This window comes from Cydia amplana, chromosome 17, assembly GCF_948474715.1.
Source record: "Cydia amplana chromosome 17, ilCydAmpl1.1, whole genome shotgun sequence".
In the NCBI taxonomy this organism is placed as follows: domain Eukaryota; kingdom Metazoa; phylum Arthropoda; class Insecta; order Lepidoptera; family Tortricidae; genus Cydia; species Cydia amplana.
The window spans coordinates 16,292,667-16,318,580 of NC_086085.1; the positions used below are offsets into that span (position 1 = coordinate 16,292,667).

At 36.6% G+C, this 25,914-nt stretch overlaps 2 protein-coding genes across 3 annotated transcripts in view; one reads left to right on the plus strand and one right to left on the minus strand.

The window, feature by feature from the left end:
* Window positions 1-25,914, plus strand: part of LOC134656116 (juvenile hormone esterase-like) — a 381,571-nt gene that overhangs the window by 89,864 nt on the left and 265,793 nt on the right. The gene's annotated exons all lie outside the window — the stretch shown is intronic.
* The window catches only part of LOC134655882 (paired box protein Pax-1-like), a 31,696-nt gene that overhangs the window by 4,281 nt on the left and 1,501 nt on the right, over window positions 1-25,914 (minus strand). The gene's annotated exons all lie outside the window — the stretch shown is intronic.

Sequence of the window (25,914 nt, forward strand, 5' to 3'; positions counted from 1 at the left end):
AACTGTCTAGTGTCTAGCTATCACGGCTAATAAATGGTTTATCTATCTATCTATCACGGTTCGTGAGATACAGCCTGGTGACAGACGGACGGACGGACGGACGGACGGACGGACGGACAGCGGAGTCTTAGTAATAGGGTCCCGTTTTTACCCTTTGGGTACGGAACCCTAAAAAGAAACACTGCTACATTGTAATTTTTAAGTTTTTAATATCATAACCCGCAAACAAAACAAAAACATCGTTTCCCCGAATGTCTCCTACTGAAAGACACGTGTGTTGACGTCAGCCGGTGTCGGGTGTCGCCCGCGACGTTTGATGTGGCGGCCATGCTGCGAACCCGACTCCGCCTGTAAAATGTAAGCTCGTTAGAATTCCGAGCCTTTATTCCAAAGGAACTGTAATTGGAACGCAGCCAGCTCCCCTGAGCAAAGAGTTGACCCTTACAAAAATGTCATATTAATGCATCAGAATACGAACGGGAGACTTCAAAGTGTCTGAAGCGTTTTTAAAGCGGCCCTACCGTATCGCGTTGCATCCTCCTAATAAATGTCACATCAGTGTCACGCCACCCGAGCCGCCGCGACACCGCCATCGCCGCGACACCGACGAACAACAAACGAGTGAATGAACGAAACGGGAGCCAGTTGTCAATCTTCGTGAACGGTTGAATGATTGACTTTAAAATGTTAGATGACAGTAAAAGTGCACGGCTGCTGTCAAATTAGAGGAAAACACGTGTAAAGTGTTCCGTTTGATATTTTTAGTGCAATAGAAATCATTTTGTATCTTGTCTTGTATCCTCTACTTAACTGTCAGCGTTTCTCTTACATGAAAAGCAGTTTTGTGTGATTATTTGCAGTGTGGATTATTTATTACTCTTAGAAATGTTAAGTTGGCACTTGTCAGCTTGTAGATTGTAGAAATGGAGATACCTAAAGTCTATTTTTTTATTTGGTAGACTAAAATGACATTTCATAGTATGAAATGACGTTTTATGTTCATACTATGAACTGTCATTTCAGTCTACCGAATAAAAAAATAGACTTTACAAGATATACCTACTTACACTTTGTCATTTTGTACCTACTGAAAAAATATTTAACAATAATTATGCATGATGCTTTAAATTTAAGACGAAATCTAATAGGACCCCTGAAAAATCACCATTATTCGCACGGCCCCGATGCGGCCTTCGGATTTTCACGTGGCCTGGATTAGCGAGGTTCTACTTTAAATATGTAAACTACCATGTAGATACTTCCTAATGTGAAGAGGAATAATGACTGTCTGAAGATATGCGCACATGATAGGTAGGTGTACGAAATATCTAAAAAGTTAAAAACTAATTGTATGCTTTATGGCAGTTTTTTGTACAGAACAAGGACGAAAGTAAACCGGACATAGCTGGAAAATCGGAAATCCTATCGCAAAATTTTAATGAATAGTCATCGCCTCATAAATTTCTCATCCACAAATCAACCCTTCGCGGCTGACAGCCCAAAACGACGCGTGCGCAGCCCCACTAGTCGGCCCCGACAAATCGCCCGACAGCCGAGTCGTCTTGTTGCGACTTTACGGATTTAGATCGAGGTGTCGGCAAATTTAAAGCGTTTTAAGGATTAATGAGTACGGCCCGGGGAGCTCATTACATCCTGTAGTTTTATTTCGGTTGCAGCTTTGCAAAAAAAGTAATGTACGCTGTCTTTAGTATCTTGTCAGTTAATAGTCTCAAGACTCAAGTAAATGTAACGAATATTTTTCGTATAATTTCCTAATGTCACGCAGTCACCAAACACATTTACGCACATTTACGGATTGGAATTGTTTAACAGATCAAGTTGCCTCTGTTTCTCGTAAAATATTATACCTACTTACTTTTCTTTTTTTTCTTATTAGGCTAGAAATATCAGTATATTAATAAACTAGCCAATAAGTAAGTACCCGTGAAAAAATCGATGGTCGTATTTTTATATTTTTTATGCACCAATTTCGCAACTTTTTTAAATTTATTATTAAAACTATTAATAAAATAAAAACTTATAAATAAAAAATTTGGCCTAGCTCGTGGTCATTATTAAAACCGCCGGATTTAAGACGCCATCTGAATCTGACCTAACCTAATCTAACGGCTTCTACAAACTCGATTGCATGCAGTGAATGTAGCATTACTGCAACATATATTTCATCTCACAAAGTATGTTTTTTTTAAACCACTGCACACTGCGCTGCGCGATTTCTTCGTCCATCCTTTCGTTTTCGTTTCAAACGAAATACCTACCTATTCTTAAATATGCGACCCTCAGCTAAAGTTTACTGACATAATTAAACATTTAAATTTTGGATGGTTTTCATCTGATCTAACAACCTAATTCCTGTATAAGTTTAGCTCTTATAAAGTTATGATATAGAGGTGCCCGCCCCGCGCTGGCGGTGGCGTGCTGGCGTGCACTGCACGTGGCGCAAATTCACGGAACGCTGTCACACGATTGTTGTTTCAAAGGATTGCCGCTGCTTCACTTTTTGGAAACATCTTTCTGATTTATGTGCGAAGCAAGAGATGTTTCTTTGACCACAAACACTCCTTTAATTTTACGTTTTATTATTACCTACGTGATTACGAATTTGGACTGACCATTCTTCTTCTAACAGTTACCTTTTTTAGCACTGTCGTCAGCCTGAAGAAAGTTGCATTAGGAAATGTAATCCGTTTCGCATTTAGGTAGCAAAAAAAACCGTAGGTAGGTATTGTAACCAGTTTTTTTACGACAGTAGCGTTTTTTTCTTTTTTTTTTGTACAATATCCTTCCGGTTCCATTATTTCACTGTCAAAATAAAATTGTTTTACAGTGTGCAACTCAAGCTATTTCATATATAAATCATATGATACCTACCCCACTTGACCTAGTAATCTAATAGTCTTTAAAATGTTATTTGGCAATTAGCATAGTGAATAAAAAAAAACACTTTCATTGTGTCTCCGTTAGCCTTGTTTAAACAATTCCAAATCGATAGCGTAAGTAGTTTCTCAGATATCAACCACAGTTAACAGACTGATCAACGTCACGCAGCAGAGATCTATGAAACTTCCCGTACAATAAAATTTAACGAACGTTTTAACTGTACTGTGATAGACGGTTTGCAACCAACCCTAAGAAGCGGTGCGAGAGTTCATTTTTATGTTTTTGAAACTAAACCTAAAAACTGGCTACATTTTCATTATATTATTACTAAGAGCTCGCAATTACTTAACAAATTCATTAAATAAGTATGTAGTAGGTACAGTAAAACCGCGACAAATGAATGCGTATCGCGTCGGAAGATGACAGTATTGTAGATAGCCCCCACAATAAAGCCAACAAAGTGTGAAGCGCGATATTTACGAGGCGATAGTGTCGCGCCGCCGATCAACACATTAGCGACGGGCTAGGGGCGAGCGAGCAACAAACTCTGCCTGTATCGAAATGTATCGATGATATCTTAATTTGGCCAAATTATTCTCAGTAGAAAAATACGCGAATTCAATTCAAAATTACTAAGAGAGATCGAACTGTTTGCTGTCTTTTTACACGGTGATCTAGCGATAAATTGGTTTACCAGATTACCTTTAGATCCTTTTGTGAAATTCTTAGATTTGTGTTTAATTTGATTTGTATAATAATCCAATATTCTTATGGAATAATAACATCAATAAATTGCTCTGATAATTAGCTTAAGATAATTTATAAGTATGTTACGATTCATAAGTGCTTGTTGCTAGGCCTACATGAATAAAGTATATTTTGACTATTTGACTATTGACTACCTATACAATATATTTAACGCCGGTTGGGTTAAGACATCATCTATTGAACTGACCGAATTGTGCACCTAGGTAGGTCATTTTATTTAAAGTTGTCCCCTACACTTAAAAAAAATTGGGATTATTATGTTATTTCTACTCAGAATCACGAGCTCTTTTGATCCTAATAAGAGAAAAAAAGTGTCCCAAAGTTTCCATACATTTTTCGATCTTTCCATCCAAGACCGCCATACAAAGTCTATGGAAAATGGTAACGGAATGGAAATAAAAACGTTGGGACACATTATTCCCCTATTAGGATAGAAAGAGCTTGTGATTCTGAGTAGAAGTAACATAGAAATTCACAAATTTAAAAAAAAAGTGCAGCGGACAACTCTAAATAAAATGGCCCAGGTATGTTTATTTAGGTATGTTTATTATATTTGGTACATTGATAGTTTATAACCTGGATTATCAAAAATAATAGGTATAGAAAAGAATAAAGATCAAATACAGACATTATAGCAAGCAGAAATAATTCTTTAATATAAATGGACACAAGGGTAAACTGTGTCAAATTAGGCTCTAAAATTAAAAAATTAGGTTGTCCAATAAAATTTCTTCGATAGTTAAATGGCCCCTCACTTGCGATAGTTCCAAATCGACTTCTCAATTTAAACGGCTTTCTTTGAGCATCAACTAAGTGGTTCCCAAGCGGGACGGCCATATACGACTCGCAGCGAGCGCGAAGAGCACAGCAATAAGGCGGGGAACATCTTTTTCAGAAATAATTTACTGTTTTCTTTGACGTTTGTTCGCTGACAGTTACTAGTGTTTTCGGCGAATGCATTCATTAATTCAAGCGGCGCTTCAGAAAGCGAGATATATTGCTTTTCACGTATACTTGCGATGTTTTAGGAAGAACAAAGGGTGCAATGGATCTTTAAGCGGGTAGTGGTCGGGTTTGTGGCCCGTAAATATGATAATTATTAGTTTCTTTGATTCTAATGATAATGTCGGAGAGTCGGACAACAGTGCTGAGCGAGTATTTTGGTCGCTATAGGGCTTAGAGAACAAAAGCGGTGTATTTCAGGCATCCTGTGAAGTGTGTAGATGAGAAGTATTTATAAGTATTTGGAATATAAATAGATGAAAAAGATGCCGAAACGAAGAGCTGTGGAAATGACGCGTATTCCCAATAAAATATGATTCAGGCTATAGCTAAATTGTAATAAACTGAGTTTAACTGAGGATGAACGAAATCATTCATTCATTCAATGAAAAGTAAGTTGACTGCATAAAATTATTTCAATCATGCAGCTGGTTGACCATATTAATAATAACGAACCTAGATAGAAGGATGTACTTACGTACCTACAAATTAAATATATAGGTAACGTAATGGACCCTATAATGGACGTGGAACCGGTAATGGGACATAAAACCACAAATCCTCTAAAATAAGTATGTAAAAGTAGTTTATAAACACTGGCAATATTTTACCATAAATAAGAGTCATAGAGCTGTTTAAGTTTGACTTTTTATTAATTTCGGTTAATTTTTAAGAAATTGGCGCCAACCCAAAAGTTGTCGTGTCACTGGAAAAAATAACCAGTAAGAATTCTTAACAACTTCGCTAAGAGAGGTGAGTTCATATATTAAATTGTAATTAATTATTACTTGGTGTAAACTAGAATGTGTTTTGTTAATTGCATTTACCATGAGATAAGGTATACAACACATTATGTTGTGACTCTAGAGATGTATAAAAAATAGTAGTATTTTGCCCAATCCCATTATAGGAGCTGTAAAACTGCATACCTCCTATGATGGGATAATTTACATAATGATGCTTGCCATGGCGTAATTTCATGTTTAAACAATACAGAAGTATAATGTAGTTACTCGTACGAACTATGTCAGGAGGTCTTCTCGGACTTCGGATAAATTAATATCGTTTTTACAAAATTTTATTTAACTTGCCCTGTTAGTTTGTATACAGGATGGATTTTCTTTTTGGGTCAGTGAGGGTAGCTACCAGATCCCGTGCTGCGACGAGAAAACGGTCTTAGAAAACCTTCCCTCGATTTCAAATTAATGAAGATTGGCTTTTACAGATTTTGGAAAAAACATACAGGGTGCGAGAAAAAGGCAATTTTTGACAATCTTTTTTTTGATGCCAATCGATCCCATTCCTATTGAGGATCAAAAGCTTGTATGGAGCTAAAAAAAATTCCGGCTAGAAAAGCCACAAATCGAGGAAAACTTTTCCCATACAATTTGTATGAAAATCAAAACTTTTATTTTTCACATGCTATTTTTCTATGACAATTGATTCCATTCTTATCTAGTATCAATAGTTTCTTTGGGGTCAACTTACGATAATGTACTAAAAAGCCACAAATTAATAAAAACTTTTTCCATTGACCCCAAAAAAACTATTGATACTGGATAGGAATGGAATCGATTGGCATACAAAAATAGCATGTGAAAAATATAAGTTTTAATTTTCATACAAATTGTATGGGAAACGTTTTCCTCGATTTGTGGCTTTTCTAGCCGGAATTTTTTTTTGTTCCATACAAGCTTTTGATCCTCAATAGGAATGGGATCGATTGGCATAAAAAAAAAAGTTTGTCAAAAATTACCTTTTCCTCGCACCCTGTATGTTTTTTCCAAAATCTGTAAAAGCCAATCTTCATTAATTTGAAATCGAGGGAAGGTCTTCTAAGACCGTTTTCTCGTAGCAGCACGGGATCTGGTAGCTGCCCTCACTGACCCAAAAAGAAAATCCATCCTGTATTAGTTAGTGTGGTTCAAATCTTGGAAATGGCATTTGAGCCACTTTCGGATTTCCGATTGAGTTGAAATTTTGGATACGTAACATGCAAATCGGATGACAATGCAATCGGGTGACAAAAATGACTAATAACTAGTTTTTTGCCAAAAACTTATTCCCTATTCCAATATCTTATACTGATAGGGTATGCCCATTATAGGGGGCCCATTACTGGATCCACGTCCATTACCGGGGTTCCATTACTGGAGCTTTGGTGTCCATGACTGGAGAAAAAAACCATACTTTTAATTTATTAATTATGTGGAAACTAACTGCAGTATCTTTGATACAACACGCCTGAAACATGAAAGAAGGATAGGATATTCATCTTTTAACAAGCTAAGCGGTAGAACTTTTACATGTATCAGGGAAATATCAGAAATACTCAAAATTTCCTCTTAAATGTCCCATGACTGGTGCCGTTACTATAGAGTTTGTGGGAAAAGAGAAGAGTCGTGGAATGTATGGCGGGGCCCAATACCTTCCACGACTCTTCTCTTTCCGACCAGACTCTACACTACTTAATACGAGTAAGTACTTAATCACTTAATCAGTAAAACTATTAGAAAACTCAAATTATTGTACCTATTGTAGGTACAATTTGGAATTTAGGATTAGCACTGACTTAATATTTAATTCTATATCTATGAGGATTAAGTAATATCATACGTTGTGATATGAATAGGTATGAATGACCTGACCTAGGTACTTTAATAATACTCTTTTCGTTCGAACTACCTATAGTTAAAAACATTTGATATTTTTGTTTTGCTGACTGAACTACATTATTACTCTAGTTCATTCAACATTTAAGCTATAGGTACTCGTACAATACATTTTTTTCCTCAAACTGAGTGTTCGGCTTCGTCACTGACTTGTTCACTTTCTGAAAGCCGCTACCGCCGCTACGGCCGCCCGCGCATTATGTCAATATCAACCAAGACATTCACAGATGCGCTCTTCACCACCAGTATACGCTTGACCTACAACAGTTGATACCAATCTTAATTAAAAAAAAATTACGCGCATAAAAAAAATCGCGCTCCCCTTTTTATTTCTTGTTAAAATTCCCTTATAATTATTTACTTGAATCGATAAAAGTTACCTATAATAGATAAAATAAATTTAATTTAATAAGTACCTATTTTATTTATTACTTTGCCAATTTGCGATGATAGCTAATAGGTACTGAGGGGCTACCGCAAAAACGAATTTCGCAAATTGCGGGGATCTTTCTCTTTTACTCCAATGAAGGCGTAATTAGAGTGACAGAGAAAAATGCCCGCAATTTGCAAAATTCGATTTTCGCTGTTATAGCCCTGCTCGCGTACTTAAGTACATATTTGTTAAGTAGGTATACAACTACTTAACTCTGCACTCTGCACCGTGTTTGATAACACAGAGCGTGGAGGTGTTATCATTAAACGTCAAATATCTATGAAATTATGGCGTTTAAAATAATAATTGCATTTTCTGTGCTATCAAACAGCCTGACTCTCTAATGAATTAACTTAAAAACATTACAATTCGCATAAAAATTATTGCTTCGAAATATTTATTTATAAAAACCCAACGTCAACAACGCCATCCATAATAGCTAGTCAGACAAACCAGTCCAATACAAATGTTTTTTCGAACAGTTCTCTGCAAGTGCGCGCGCGCAGTGCTCCCGTATGTTTGCCGTCCGGTGGCTCTGTTTGTCGGCCCGTCGGCGCCCTGTCGCCGCGGGCGGGCCCGCAAACAAGTATTAGATACGAGTGGGCTCGAGTGCCAGCACTACTGGTTGTGTTTTGATGACCGCGTTTCTGCCAAGATAGGTACCTTAAAGCTATATGTGAGCATCGAATTAACAGTACATAAAAAACGTAGTAAAAGAAACTTAATAACTTGGTCGTACGCTTTATTGTGCGAGACATATGTAACGTTCATTTGAAAAAGTCCAAAATAAAACAACACTACATTGGCCCGCAATCAGCATAGGTATAGCGTGACATTTGAGTCGTGGTAATATGTTTTTCTAACTCCATAAACAACGAGCTATTTAATGCCCTTACTCTTACTAAAATCAGACAAGATTTTTTTAATTTTTTTGTTTATTTTTTGTCATTTATTTTACTTTTATAAGTGGATTTAGGATATTACAACGGCTTATTAAGATATTTAAATTAGTAAATTGAATCGCCTCTTTGAATCGGAACTGTCATTGACATCTATTTTGTCATTTGTCCCAGTTAGAAATAAAATTTACTTAATTTTTCATTTGCAATATCTTACATAGCTGTTTAAATACCACATTACCACTTGTAAAAGTAAAATAAATTACAAAAATAAACTCAAAATTAAAAAAGTCTTGTCTGATTTTAGTAAGAATAGGGGCATTAAATTGCTCGTTGTTTATGGAGTTAGAAAAACATATTACTGATCACGATTTAAATATCACCCGTAGAGTCTGTGCGGAAAGAGAAGAAACGTGGAATGTAGGTATATGGGAAATACATTCCACGACTCTATTAGAGTTTATTTCTTACTACTAAGACCTAAAATAGTAGGTGTCATTTAGCACCAAAATGGTTTCAAATAATGTAAATGAGCTCGGCGGAAAGTTATTTAAAAGGCGTAAAAATGTCTCCAAATGGGCAAGCCAGTAGGAATTTACAGAGTAAATTGTAAGTTGCTTCTCAACTAAAGAACTGCCACACATAGGTAACTGATTATTAAACATATCATAATTTAAATTTCATAATTATTAAACATGGAAGCCAAAGCTTGTTGACCCCTGGGACTCCTGGGAATGAGAGCCTTACGTCGGGCCTTGATTGGCGGAGCGCCTAAAGGTGCGCTTGTGAGCGTGGAAGCCAGGTTTATTCAACATTTTGCTGAGTGAATGACCGTAATATAAATATTGGTAACGTTACATTTCTGCAAATATTATTATATTCACGCATAAGAATAAGTAGAGGGAAGTAGATTATTACCTAAATAAAAGGGTACAATTTTGTAGCATGGACACCTTAAATGAAGAGTTATAAAAAGTACTGGCATGTTTATTTAAAAGCTTTCCAAAGGATCTCAGGATCACTTTCTCTAGCATTTCTATATTCTTTATATTATACTTATAAATACAGTTGTACGAAATCAATAACACAAAATATTATTAAAATAGCAGTAAATCAAATGTACACGCATTTGGTTCCGCGTTATCAGCGGTCGTTTGATAGCCACCTAAACATTGGAGCGTTTTAATCACGGAGTTTAATAGTAAATGTAATTATTCCGTATCGTGCACGTTACATCTGTAACGCTCGGCTGTGATTGGTCCGTATCGCGCTCGTAAACTCAGAAATTCTGTGCATTCAGTTATGAATATTACAGAATATTTCATACAGAAACAGAAGTTGCACTGTCACTGTTTAGCAGAACCTGCGCATTTTTTTTCTTTGTAAAAAAAGTGTTACTGCTTTCACTAAAGAATTGTTGTTGAAAGGTTGTCAAATAGGCTACATTCCTACTAGTCAAATCAGCTTCTTTTTTAGAACTGTCAAAACGATTTTTTAGTATGGAATTTATATGAAAACAAATATAGTGACGTCACGGTAAACTCACCTACTTTTTATATTTCAATCCGATTTATTAAATACAAATTGTGTTTAACAATAGCTGCTATCTATGTTTTTCTAATAATTATCTGGTGCTTTATTTCGTGCACGGTTTGAAATAATTTATTTTAAGTACAGGAAACATCCCTATTGGCACATTATCTATGTCAATCGGCGCACTTAATGTGCACGTCACGGACTACAGTGAAATCTGGTTAATATTTTGTCTGGATAAATGGAAAACCTCAATAATTGCAACCAGTAACCAGTTGAAATTGTGGAACCTGTCTAATTTAAATTCAGATTTAGTTGATCTTTATTTTGCCTCTGTAATTGTTACCAATTATTCACCAAGTACAGTATTTTGTTTTATTTTTCATGAAAGGATGATTTAAAATATTAGGTTAGAATGTAGGGTATCATGATTGGGTCTACTATCGCACACAAAGTAGGTCGAATGCCTGCGGGCATTGGCGCGACAATTCGTGTCACCTTAAATCACCTTTAATGAGTGTCGGAGGTGGCCCAGCTCACCCAGCTGCCATTCCGACACGTGCCCCGCTAATTGTCCGCAGGCACGTGCCAGAGGACCAACATCATTTATTACGCGGGCAAAAAGCAAAAATGCGAGGCCTACAGATTTCAAGTTCAAGGCGATAACCAAAAATATAGGACCTTGAAGTGTGTTTTCTTACAAATACCTATGGAAGATACCGTAAATATATATTTATGTTATTCAAATTCAACATTATTTTTTGTTAATAGCTCTCACAAAGATCTACGAGATTCGAGATTTATAAAAAAATATTGCGCAGAGACTGCATGGGATACAGACACCTGGCGTGTACTCATAAGTAGGTGTAGGTACTACTCATTTCGAAGGCCAATATTTATTTTGGACCGCTGCGAAATTAAGTAAGAGTATTTAAAAAAGCCTAATAGTGAAGTAAAATACAGATTGAATATACTCAATTCTGACTTTTCCCACAACGGAAAACTAGAGCCGATATTAATATTTTCATGATCCTCTAGAAAATGATTATAGATAGTATGTCTGTAAACGTGAAAACTTTGGAAGAATAATACGATGTAAACGTTACAGCTTTATAAAACTGCCATTACCATTTAATATATCTACAGCCACAGAAATAAATCGATCTGGCAAGTTCTTTGAAGCAGGCCACAGACAACTGATGGCCAACGATCCATCACGCGGCTCGAAACCGTCGCTCGAGCACAATTTGTTAGGCTGTGGCACTTTTACGACCAAACTAAGGGGATTCAATTTGTTCAGCGTATTTTTAGATTCAGATTTCCGCACAACGGGGATGTCATTCAGAATGCTTACAGTGTCGTAAGGCTGTAGGCCAGTATAAGTGTGCTCTAAGATTACGCATGTTTGTTATACTGGTAGGTCGTGTTATATTGGTCCCGACTTGCCTTCGCTTGCGTAAGCAATCTCAATACACGCTTTGTTGAGAAAAGACCATTTAGAAGTAATGGTTTTAAAGTCAGCCGCCCAATTAAAGGTTACAGCTGGACTTTGGAAAAACTTTGAGTAATGGTTTGGACTGCGGTCTTGTACACCCCTTATGATTCCGTAGCGTAAATATTTCAACATGTTTTGAGGGAGTTCGACGCTTAGTTATGATATTTTTGAAATTCGAGGGTAAGTTGTTTGTATTTTTTCTTATCCTCAGAATTTTACGCTTACGTATGCCTAGTGTACAATAAGCATTTCTGTTTAAAACTGAAATAGATCTCATATACTAAAGAACAAATTAATAAGCCCCCCAGTGGTCGGATATTTTATAGTAATATTTAATTTGTTCACTAAGGTAGGTACATTTTAATTTGTTATAAAAAAACGGACATATCTACTGAATATGTACTCGTAGAGGTACGTGCTTACAGGCCTTACAGCCCGTCTTACCTATTCTCAGTCTTTATATTGTTTGTCGTTATTCCCTTTGGGTTTTCAGCCTAATTTCCTTAGAAACAAAACAACATATAACAGCGAACCCTTAACAAAGGTGTTAGGGTTTTAAACCTTTTTTCAAAACCTACATACATTTACTTCGGATCCCTAAAATGATAGTACCTTAACCTTTCGAGAGAGAATGCCCTTGTGTGCGAAAGTCAAAGATAACAATTGGTATAATATTTGAGAGTCCGACGCGCTGAAGAGGTTTGAAAGGCCCGACACATTGGAAAATCATCAATACAACAGCACAATGAACGTTCCATAGGTAAATATTTACCCCTGAAAACATTTCAAAACTGAATTGAGATCATATATATTACTTTAAATTAATTTTACTTTACTTTTAATTTATTCATTCAACAATATTTTCAAAGGTGTAAGGTTAGAACACTAGAACCCAGTGGTAGTTCTACTTTTTGACACTGATAAGCGCATTGTATGTACATATAATCTGCCTTTAATTGCAGAATAAATTAATCTTTATCTTTACTAGATGCCTTCTTTACTAGAAGGCTTCTTAAGATCTTGCATAACAATCCATTTAAATAGAAGAGCGCGCACTCAATGCGCGGGAGTTGATTCAGTAGTCGCAGGGAAGAGAGGGGGTGGGGGGGTCGTGTCGTGTTTGCCGCCATTACGCTGTTGACTCGGCTAATGCGTGCGTCAACAATCCGAGGATAGCAGTAGGACTATAGGGACACTTTTGACTTTAGGTCTGTTTTTTATTTATTTTATTCCACATCAAGGCCTATGGCTAGAGTCTAGCACGCACATACAAGTGCGAATGGTGCGCGATGAGAATAATATCAGCTTGATATAAAAAAAAATATTATTAAAACTACAACTTTATTAATTAAAAAATCCAAGAATTTTGCCAAAATACATACCTACATAATACCTACATTTTGAAACTCTAAATATGAAAAAAAAACTTATAAATAAATTCAAGGACTTTAAACAACTGTTTCGTTTTATGATATTTTTTGGATTTTGGGTATTGTTTAATGCGATCTACTTATAGTAGCTTACTAAAGCTGTAAAACCGTTTTTTTTATGTTCATTATCACCATCATATCATCACTTAAGATCAAGCGAAACCAAGACAAATCGGGAACTTTCAATTTCCACCTTCTAGAAAGTTAGATGCTGATAATATTCATAATAAGTACATCATTATATATACAAAAATATAACTGTAGCTGAAGGTATACATTAATGTCATTACACGAAGTGATAGTATTAATTGATTGCTGTGATTTTTTGATTAGGTACAAACATGCCAAATTAATAGCCTACAACCCGTGTTACACATGCCAAACGTTATTAAAGTGTTAATCTTAATTACAAACTGTTTGCATTCAGTAATTAGTACCTATCCTGAAACTCAATACGAGTACAATAGCGTCACTTAGCGGTACGATAATCACACATTAACTCAGCAAAGAGAGAGGTAGCGGAGCATCTCAGACACAAGCTCGGCTCACACAAAAAAGACAGACAGACAGACAAATGTCATGGACACTTAAGACCTTCTTTGTGTTATTATGACTGCGCCCAAACAACCGCGTTCCGCGTCGGTACTGCAAACAAGCTACCGCAGAGAAACTGCCCACAGTACACAGTTTACAAAAGTACGCTGTAGGCAGAGTCAGGCAGGCCTATAAGCGAGTTTTATTCTTTACGGGCAAGTATTTTCTTTAACTCGGCGGCAGTGTTAAGTAGCTGATACTTAGGTAAGAAAATATTCTATCTCTAATAGTTGCTTCTTTCCACCAGTTAATCATTAAATCCGTCAGGTTTAATGCTCATTATGTAGCACAGTTGATATACCTAGTTGAAGTGGAAATGACTATATAAAAGTTACTCCTCATAAACCTTATTGTGAAGCCTACTAAACACTAATGATCTGTGTGTTTGCTAGTCCATTCACTCTTTACAAAACAAGTTTTTAGAGAATATTAAATAAAGTCAGACCTAGCTTGGCATGTGCAATGACAGTGTGGTAGTGTCATCATTAATGTCAAATTTCGATGAAAATGTGACGTTTAAAATGACGCCCTCACTTTTTCTGTTCAAGTTGGTGCAATGTGAGCTTAGATGGACTCTATTAGCCTGCTGATGAGACACGAGAACTGCGGCAGCCGTGAAGGCGCCGCCATTTACTGAATTATTGAATTGTTTGTCCACTCGTGAGTAAAAGCATTGCTTAATTCAAACCAATGTTTGAGTAGCTCATGCCTAATGTGAGGTGACCGGCCATTTTCAGGTTAAGAATGTGCATTTAACGTTTTTCTCGGTTTTCCAGCAGTTGCAGAAGCCTTCCGATTTACTTTGATGTTTCTAAACATTTTGTGATAGCGACTGCCATTATTATTCGACACTAATAAATGGATGCTTACAGAATTAAGTACTTATGTAAATTACATACATTGCACGTTAACATTTCTATTTTGATTGGTGTACAATTATAGAGAAACCTACTTAGTACATAATTTTATTTCATGAATATTATAATCTTCATAACGTACCTACTTAAATGTATTTGTCATTAAACATTACCTTTGTTTCTTTAAAGGGTTTGGCTCCGTAGAATCAAGGGTAAATCCTATGAACAAACAAAGACAGCTACTTTGTCCCGCCGAGCCAACACAAATCTGAATAAAAAGCGCAGCAACCAAACAACCACAATACGATTAGTACAAATGGCTACAGCAATGTTTGTCCTCTACTTAGTGCACACTCGCTGGGCCTTACGGCGTATGTAGTAAGGGCGATGGCCTTGATGGGGGTAGGGTAGCGTGTAAATAGTGCTAATTGACAGGAAATTGTAACATTATGCGTTTGTTTGAGCACAGCTTGAACAATGGCGCCGGCGGCGCTATAAGTAAGAGTCAGTGGGGTAGGTTCTTAAATTTTTATGATAGTTAATTTTGTTACCGTCACCATTTGATGATACGCTCTTATGAAATTTTGGGAAAATTTATTAGGAAGTGGTAATTTGCTATAAAATTTTCAGCGATATGTTATTAAACCAAATTATTTTGTGATAGATATTGTGACATGTGAGATTCCTTGTAGGGATAAGATCGCCTTTGTACATTGTATATAGTATTTTTTGTGTTTGATCTGTCTTATGTAAGTGTTCACATTAGGGTTTGCTCCCGGGAAATACCGGTACCGAAAGTACCGGGAATTCCCGGGATTTAGAGCCAAGCAAAGAACCGGGATTTCAAAATTAAAATCCCGGTACTCCCCGGATTTTCGGGACTAAAATTTCCGGTACAATATTTGACTGCTTTCTGTTACTTAGCATGAAATATCATGTTTTATAAAGAAAATAAATATATTTTATCAATCTAAGGCTGATGGTAATACTTTTACGGCTGACCACTACATTAAAATAAATAAAAAAAAAGTCAATGGGTTTGACAATGCCGACAATATAAAATTGCGTACATAATTTGATACTTAAGGTTAAGGGCATAAATGTTTGTACGATAAATAATTTTATACGAACAATTAGTTATTTCATATTTGAATACTAACTAGAAGCAAAAATAAATAGAGACAATTTTGTAATTAATAAAATACTACTTTCAATTCAAATTCAAACACGGTATAAGAAACTCACATATGATAATGATATTTTAAATGAATTAATAATTTCTTGATTTGTCGTATTGATAGTTCTGTTATTATATGTTCGAAGGTTCACAGCCCATTTTGAACGCATGAGAAAATTATATTTTTTTTTCATCCTTTTTCACAAAACGTCTTACATATTAAAAAAAATGATGATATTACTGAGCCACAATTCAGTTTTTGCCAATCAACAAAGATAGTCAAAATAATATCATGTAGTTTAGGAAAAAAAAAACAAATTATATTAATGATTGTGTGACTTAAAGACACATATTATGGTACAAAAGAAGTGTGTACCTTCACTGTGCTACTTTTTTATTGTTTTAAGAAAGAGTCGTGGTCGTTTTACGCTTTTTTTTACTGAAAATTGATGTGAAAACTGATTTTTGAAGGCAGTCCCGAAAGTACCGAAAATACCGGGAAATCCCGGTTCCATTTTTGCCCGGTACCGAAAATAATAATAAAAAAATGTGACGTCACACTAGGGGGGAGGGGTTTGCCAAATGTGACCAAGTGTGACAAGGAGGGGGGGAGGGGTCAAAAAACCTAGAAATTCGTGTGACGTAATTAATGGATGACCCCATATAGGTATAGTACGGCTCTTCTGAGGTGAACTTTTCGCTTCAAACCGTAATCTTTCAAACAAAGGCCATTGTCTCTATTATCGCAAAAGCGCTTGCTCCCGACTTGGCACGTGCCAGTACAACATTCATATTGAAAAACAACCGGTATCGTCATAGTATTAAGGTTCAAATTTAATGTCACTGATATTCTATATATTACGTTTTGGTAGTGTAGGACGATAGACCGCCCCGAAGCGATACGGCACTCATATTATTTTGATACTTAGTGTGGTGTTACAAATGAAACACGGTTATTTATGATAAAGCGTTGTATATTTGTTATATAACAAAATCTAAGGTAACAATGTAAATTTAAGATTAATAAGTTTAACATAGGTATAATCAAATTTTTTCCGTGTAGGTATATAAACAGTTATACTACTACTACTAGATAAAATCGTGTCATAAAAAATCAGATATAATCAATTTCTTTCTTAACCGACCTTTCTTCTGACCGTTGACACGTGACGTTTTGTTAGAAAAGCTGTACGCTTCAAAGCTCCACGTTTGCCTTATCAGTGTTTTTATTGTTACTATGCGTCGGCATCACATCAGTGGTGCTAATTTCACAGTATCGTTATTTTAAAGATAAGAAAAAATAAAAATGCTTGCAGCTGCACCTTTGTAAATTATTACATTTACCACCGCAAGCTAATAATTTAAATAAAACAATATAATAAATAACCGCGTTTCATTTTTAACACCACACTAAGTATCAAAATAATATGAGCGCCGTATCGCTTCGGGGCGGTTTATCGTCCTACACTACCAAAACGTAATATCTAGAATATCAGTGACATTAAATTTGAACCTTAATACTATGACGATACCGGTTGTTTTTCAATATGAATGTTGTACTGGCACGTGCCAAGTCGGGAGCAAGCACTTTTGCGATAATAGAGACAATGGCCTTTGTTTGAAAGATTACGGTTTGAAGCGAAAAGTTCACCTCAGATGAGCCGTACTATATACATACATGTTAACAAACCTTATGCGTGTTAAATAATTAGATGAAAGGAAACATTCACTGTAGTAATTATTAACTAAATGTACAAAAAATAATTAACATTGTTTCATGTAAAATCTTACAAAAAAAAATAATTTAAGAGTTGATCGCTAAATTTAAATGTTATTATTACTTAGCTTAAAAATAATTCTGCCAATTTTTCAGGTACTCAGGTAGTCATCTACTTATAGCACAACCTAGCAGGGTTTGTCGTGCTTAAGAAATAATTAATAATACACAGATCTTAAAATTGCTAGATCTATTTAGGGTTTTCTTTACATTGAACATTTCTCATAACGAAAATTAAATACTCTAATTACTGCTACCATACTACTACCGATTCAGCAATACGAGTAGGTAACAGAAACGATATCAAACGGTTTGTATGCGATATAAAAAATGTCGAAAAAAGTTGTGAATCGACCGTCGCTCGCGCACACTCCCACTACCGTATTCGAACTTCAAGATATCACAAGAGACGACACGTGACGTACTAGATCCATTCTAGATACGTTATAGTTTAGATTTCAAGTAGTTCTCTTTTGCAGCTCAATTCGGGCAACCAATGTCACTTTTACGTTAGATAGTGTTAAGAGCCAACAGGAGCTGAGATTTAAATATTTTAGGTAAATATACCCATCTCGTTAACGGAAGCGGCTCCTGAAACTAGTGCGATAAGGACAAGGCGAAAAATCCTGCGTAAAAATCGAGGTTTCGTACTCGACTGTTTCCTCCTCCAAAACTTAACCAATCGTAACCAAATTTGGAAATATAAATTATTATAAAATTATCTGTGTCGGACCGTTTTGCTTTTTTGGCTAATTGATATGAGTTTTGAATACCACGCCTCTCATTGCGGCATAGTCAATTAGGCCATTTTGGCCATTTTTGAAGGGCTCTAGCGCCTTAAAAAACAAAAATGTCAAAAAAAGCAAAACGGTCCGACACAGATATTGATAATATTAATCTGTGTTGAAAAAATCATTGCTCTAGCTTCAAAACCCACGGAGGAAACAGTCGACTACGTTTGTATGGAGAAATGACCACTCCTGTTGGCTCTTAAATATCTATTAGATGTGAATTGGATCTCTAAGTCATATATCTTGTGGAAATCGTTCAAGAGTATCTCCAGAATCGCGGAAATGTCAAATCTGACAGGTTATATCCTAAAAATATCGTTATCGTATCTTGGTAATGTCTAATAGACATCTAATAGATGTCTTGTTCAAAGTCCGAATCGGGCCCCCATTCATTAATGTTCTGGATATTTCTGCTAACTTATTATTACCCGTCTACGTCTGATATCGCGGCCACAACTACTATGTTTATATTGATTATGTTTTTCTCAATTATTGTTATCATAAACATTAGTACCAAAACTGCAACTTGTCATTAATAAAGGGAAGAAAATAAGATAGATAGATAGATAGAATATTTACTCTTTATTGGCACATCTACACCTACACAGTAAAAAGATACAAAAGACAAGAAAACAAACAATTGATTAAATGTATAGGGCAGACAACAGGCGGTCTATAAATAAGCTTGCTATTTACGTAGGCAAAACGAATACTCGTAGAAAAGATAGACCTAAAAAATGTTGTCCTTTTATATTATCTACTTTTAATCACCTGGGGCTAATCGGGGTAAGCACGTAGTGCTATGTGTTATATGTTAGTTAAACCTAATAGGTACTAAATTATAATAATGACTGGCGTGGCAAGCTAACAGAAGCCGTGTAAGTACAGCACTATCTGCACTATTTTAGTGCCTTCGTATGAATGAAATATTACAAATTTCAACAAATTTTTCATCATGACTCGATTCACTTGGTGATCCGATTCACCTCGGTCAAAGATATTGTTCCATGCAAGTTGTAATTTTTAATTTCCTATGCCGTGCTTTGTCCCAAGCTCCTCGCATATTAGCCAAAACTGAGAATTAAGACTCAACTACAGAATTCCGTGTAAATAAAGTAAATAACAATTGGAACATTAGTTTATGTTGGCTCGTGCTGACGCGACCCGCGATAACCGCGATTATCGCCGACCCGCGATACTCGTATCGGCGCGGGCGCCGGTGCCGGCCGACTTAATTGTAAACTAAGGTATTGAACTGTGAATGAACGTTACATTTAGTTGTTTAGTTATATTAATTCTTCATGTGTACGTAGTTAAAACTGCGTCAGATTCTCTTTTTAAAAACTTAGACAATGCGTAATGTTTCGTTATTTGTAATTAGGTACCGAAATCTCAAATTAACTTACCTGCACACAATGCCTGAATATAAATTGTTTTAAAATACTTAAGTACTAAGTTAGTAACTTACTTCATATTTACCTATAATGTGTTAGTGAGGTAAAAAATTGTACATTCACTAAAATTTGTACGAGACCAACGTTATTTATAATTTTTTGTCTTTTGTCCTTCGTCGCTACGCTCAAGATTACAAAATGTTTTCTTCTGTAGAACCTTTCTTCTAGTCGAGACTACTAACTTTGATGCACAGATAGGATAGATACACTATTATTATACAGAGAACAAGGGATATAAAAGACTCTAATTTAACCAACTAAAAAGCCCGTGTTATTGATAAGGTAAAACTACGAAAGATATGTAAACTGCAAATACATAAAATCGGAAGATACCTATTAAGAATATTTTACACTCCCGTACTTTTATTTGTCATTTAAAGGGTCATGCACACATCTTTAAAACCCTACATTATAGTTGTCAAGACAAGTCTTTAGTCTATTTCCCAAATAAGCATTTGTGCATACACGCCGTATCTTTTTGGCACTTTTTCGATACATCGTGTAATGACCACTTAAAAAATATTGTATGAAATACATTGTTGCCAAGCTTTTTATTTAGCTTTAGTTATTAGTTGTAGTTAAGTTTAGTTTTATATTAATTTTATAACACTTATTATGCCATAAATGAGTTATCCTTTTTGCCAACCTTATTTTAAATGTCATCTCTGACAAACAAGTGAACCATAGACAGTATGATTTTTTTTAATTTCATTCATTCTTTTCCCGCCCGTACCTCCATTCTTTGCTACTTCTTGAATGAAAAATATTTGTTAAATTTACAATTTTATTTCAAAGCAGGTAAGTGCTTGGTCGTAGAAAAAGTATTGTATGCAACGTTGTTTAACTGTGTCAAAAAATACTCGTAGCGTCTTTATTAACAATTCTACTCACGCCACTCGCCTTTTTTGACCTCTCTTAAACAACGGTTGCATAAAATACTATTGCGGGAGGCTATTAACTTGTTTAATGGAGATAACGGGGTTATCTGTATTTGTTATTGCTTACATGTGACACTAATCCTTACGTAATACGCGCGTACACTTCAGCACATCTTATATACCTATTGACGAATTCGTTAACTGCTACAAGTCACTGACCCATCTACACAATTGTTAAATAAATTATTTTAAGTAGAGGAAACATCCGAATTGCATGATATTGTAATTTGTGATATTACCAATGTACCCAATTCGAACCATTTGCGATGCCCGAATGCCTCTTCGGTTGAAGGGTAAAATTTATAAATCAGTCATAAGACCTGTCGTCATGTATGGATCAGAGTGTTGGCCCCTAAAGGTGACGGATGAAAAGAGATTGCATGTAGCGGAGATGAGAATGTTAAGGTGGATGTGTGGCGTGACAAGAATGGATAGGATAAGGAATGAGTATATAAGAGGAAGCCTGAAAGTTGCACCCATAACAGAAAAAGTAAGGGCAAACCGCCTAGCCTGGTACGGACATGTGATGCGGAGGGATGAAAGTCATGTGACGAGAAAGGTATTACGAATGAATGTGGAGGGAAGTACAAGGAGAGGAAAACCGAGGAAAAGGTGGATGGACTGTGTGAGAGATGATATGAAACGAACGCAAGTGAATGATGAGATGACGGGTGACAGAGAGGTATGGAAGAGGAAGACATGCTGCGCCGACCCCAAGTAAATGGGACATGGGCAAGAGAATGATGATGACCAATGTACCCAATTAATAATAATGTATAGTACTTATAGGATAAGAAAATGACATGTAAATCTTTTTTATATTTTTATCAATAAATGATCTATCTATCTACATATGTAGCAGATAATGCAATGTTCTTCAGAAAAGTCAGGAACCAGGCCCACTAATCATAATCATTTATTTTATATTTACTAATTCCTTTACTGATAAGTAGGTATTAAATACTTTAGGGTGCGGTCGCGCACTAAAAAACTGTAGGTACCTACCTATCGGCCTTTTGACTGGTTATTTATTTATTTAATCGTATGGCGATATGGTCACATAGGCAAAAATTGTATACAAAGTATTTTTATTTATAAGGCAACATCCAAGTTTTGCAACCACTGCACAACATCGGGCGTCAAGTCTAGTAGATCATCCGGGCTACCCGAGTATGCGCGGAGTGGGCACCGCTGGATGATGTGCTCCATGGTCTGGTCCTCGATGCCGCAGTCGTATAGCGCGGAGTCACTCCAACCCCACTTATGCCGGAAGAAGTTGCATCGTCCGTGCCCGGTTCTTAGGCGATTTAAGCGACACCATAGTTTCCTAGGAAGGTCGGTCCCCTTGTTCATTATAGTCGGGTCGATATTCACGGCCGGGGTACCGTCAGCTTGCCTCATCCATTCTTGTTTCCAGAGCTGCTGTACGTCGAAGGAACTTTGTGTGAGTGTTTCAGCAGCTGCGTATGCCGGGCGACGGGACTTAAGTCTCGTCATAGGCGGGTTGGTAAACTCCTGATGCATTGGGAGAGACGGACATGCTCTGATTTTGTTAGTCTCTCTTAGCAGCGCCTGTTTCCTTCTCAGATGTGGAGGTGGGATTCGACTGAGCGCAGGAAGCCAGTGGCAGGGTATAGAGTCCACTGTCCCAGTAATGCATCTCATGGTGACATTGAGCTTGGAATCTACCAATTGCGTGTGTGCACTTTGTAGCCAAATTGGAGCACAGTACTCTGCAGTGGAATATACGAGCCCCAGAGCCGTTGAACCACAGAACATATTAAAGAGGTTAGAACGGCTATCGCGCACAGTTAGTATCGGAACCGGTGTCGCCGCTCGTTCCTTTCCACATTTACTAACACTCGCGCAACGGTAGTAAAAACTTGTGTGCCTGGTGAATGGATACGCCTCCTTTAGACAGATTTGATGTCTGGCTTCTTAATCTGAACGTTATTGTGGCGCAAAAGGCATGTTTACGTTTTTCGGTCAGCGCGGGCGAGTACTAGCATGCGAGCGTTTGCTCATAAGCGGCGGCGACACGTACCCTGCTCGCATCACCATTCTACTTGTTCTGTGCGTTGAACGGAGACAGTCCGCAAATGCACCCCATGAGGTGCCAGATAACTTGTGCAGTATGTTGTTCCGGGTCGATATTTTAAGCGAGAGCTTGGAAAGGTGTTCTTTATAGCTTAGAGTCCTATCTAAAGTAATACCAAGCTATGTTGGGAAAGGATTGTATGGTAACCTTTCACCACCCAGAGTGATAGTTGGCTCGTGTTTAGCGAGGTGGTCGCTTAGGTGAAAGCAGGACACTTCTGTTTTTCTGGCACTCGGTATGAGTCTCCACTCTCGAAAATATGCTTCCAAGATCTTCAAATCCGTAGTAAGCTGGCTCTCGCCTTCCCCAAATGTACGGCTCTGGGCTACTAGGGCAATATCGTCCGCATAAATGAACCTTCTGGCTGTGGTTTGTGGCAGATCGTGGATATAAAGGTTAAACAGCTGTGGTGCAAGGACAGAGCCCTGAGGAAGCCCGTTGTTCAATTTCCTCCTCCTACTCTTCTGCGGGCTCAGCACGGATCCATTTTTATCCACTATCACTAAGCCCGTCACTTTCGCACTTACATACTTGTTAGAACGTGACAGGCATGGTGATAAATGATAAAAATGCGACCGTGCTACTAGGGCAGGTCACCGAGGAAGGCCTCGAATTCCCTTTCACTAAGCATGTTGCACAGCAGGCTGTCTGCGATTTCTCGATTTTTGACTGGTTGACCGGGACAAATGCATCGACCGAATCGATCATCTTTTAGTAACGAAGTACTTACACAAAACAATATTTGATGAAGCAAATAGGTAAAAGCATGGCGGGAAGGGTCTTTGTATTAAACTGACAAATGTAGAGTCGTAATTTTAAATATAAATTATATGAAATAAATTATCTATTATATTGTTTTAAACGTAATTTTCGTCAGTGGACTTATGATACAGTACAGACCAGTAGGTACCTACAGGCAGTAGCGTATTATTATTGTACGAGTGGCTATTGTTAGCTCTAATTGCACCAAAACATAGAGAAATGAAATAAGTAAGCTTAGAGTTCAATCCATACATAGATAAAAAAACTTACATACCTACTACTACCTAGGTATTTATAATAAGTTTTAAGTGAGTTTTTAAAAACTAAAATCTTATACATATAAATAAAATGTACCCTTTATACATTTTAAGCTGTTCAACATATTTCTTATTAGGTACGTAGCAAACTGATGTATGGAGTGAGCACTATAACTATTAGAACTATTAGAAGCTTACTTATTTGTCAATGGCCATAATCATCTTTTGATGCGGTAGGTAATATTTTCATCGAATTCCTCGCTCGTACTCGTGCCGCCCCTTGATATGATGGAGGATGAATGAAGGTTGATACCTAGTAATTTAGTCAGGTATATTATTTGAAGTCAGGTCATTTAGAGCGTGCGCTGCAGCGGTATCGCGGGGGTATCGCGGGTTATCGCGCGTGCGTCACTACTTACGCTTAATGTTTGCGTACAGCTGAGCCAGCACTACCTACTGGCCAAGATATGCCTTGTTGTGCCAGAAATACTGCCCTCTTTCTCATTTCTACTGTCACCTGCAATAACAATAATATGGGCCCGATTCGGACTTTGAAATCTAAACTATAACGTATCTAGAATGGATCTAGTACGTGTCGTCTCTTGTGAATATCTTGAAGTTCGAATACGGCAGAAAGATCCCCACCATTTGCGAAATTCGGTTTTCGCGGTAGCCCCTCAGAGATGCTGTTCTGTGACGGGTGGTAACTGGTAACCCGCAACCGTCAATGAAAATGAAAAAGAATCCTGTAAATCAGAGGTATGTATGTATTTCAAATCGTATTTGGAATTAAAATCTTAATAATTTCGTAGGTACATAAATGTGATTTCGTAAACATCTCTAGGCATTATTTTAATTACCAATATAGTACCTAGGTAGGTAGGTAGGTGTTTCCTGTAACACGGCGTAAATAATTAAACCATACCTAAGTATATTGTGACGTCCGGTCTGGCCTAGTGGGTAGTGGGTCACTACACTACTAGTGACCCTGCCTGTGAAGCCGCGGTCCTGGGTTCGAATCCCAGTAAGGGCATTTATTTGTGTGATGAGCACAGATACTTCTTCCTGAGTCATGGTTGTTTTCTATGTATTTATGTATTTGTATATTATATATATCGTTGTCTGAGTACCTACAACACAAGCTTTCTTGAGCTTACCGTGGGGCTTAGTCAATTTGTGTAATAATGTCCCATAATATTTATTTATTATTTATTTATTTATTTTATTGTACTCCTCAAAAGATATAACTAACAATTTTTAAAAATTATGAAATCTTTTGAGTTTTGATTTTATCTTTTTCATACAAATTAAATTAAACATTATTTTTAAAGTAGGTACGCTGACATCAGTGTGTTTGACGTTGCTTGTCATCACGCTTTAAACATGACAAAATTTGCAATACATTGCGTGTTAGAATAAATTTAAAGTGTAATAAAAATTAAAACAAGTTATTTTTAAATGTTGCTGAATAAATGTTGGTCAATTTGAGTACAGCCTACAGTTTAATTTATTGCTCCTGTTACAGGAAACAACATCCTAAAGAGGTTTATGAAAATTTAAAAAGTCTTGAAATGTGTTAAATTCAGAGGAAAGTCGGTTTTCCGAATTTTCTTGGTTAGATAGGTACTTTACTTATTGTTATGAATACAAAAACTTTAATTTTATTGTACATACCAATGTGATGTTTTGGTTCTATCACATTTTTTACAGGATTTGGTAACCGCCTCTCTTATGACATTAGGTAGGTAAATGAATTATTTACTTTTTTTTTTTTGGTAAAATTATATTTATTATCGACATTATGCAGAAACTAATATACATAAAAATTAAATTAACACTAACATTAATATGATCAAATTCAAAAGATCAAATTTTTAGTTAGGATATCCACAACGCAGGCTTCGTCAGGTGGCCACAAATACAAATCCGCAACATGCTTCGTCCCAACCAAACCAATGATGATATCCGCAACAGGCTTCGTCATTTTTAAACAATAATGCAAAGCTAAACAAAACAATTGTCACGAATCGTACCTGGCTCAAAAGTCCCCATCACACTGGCAGCGTTACCACGTTG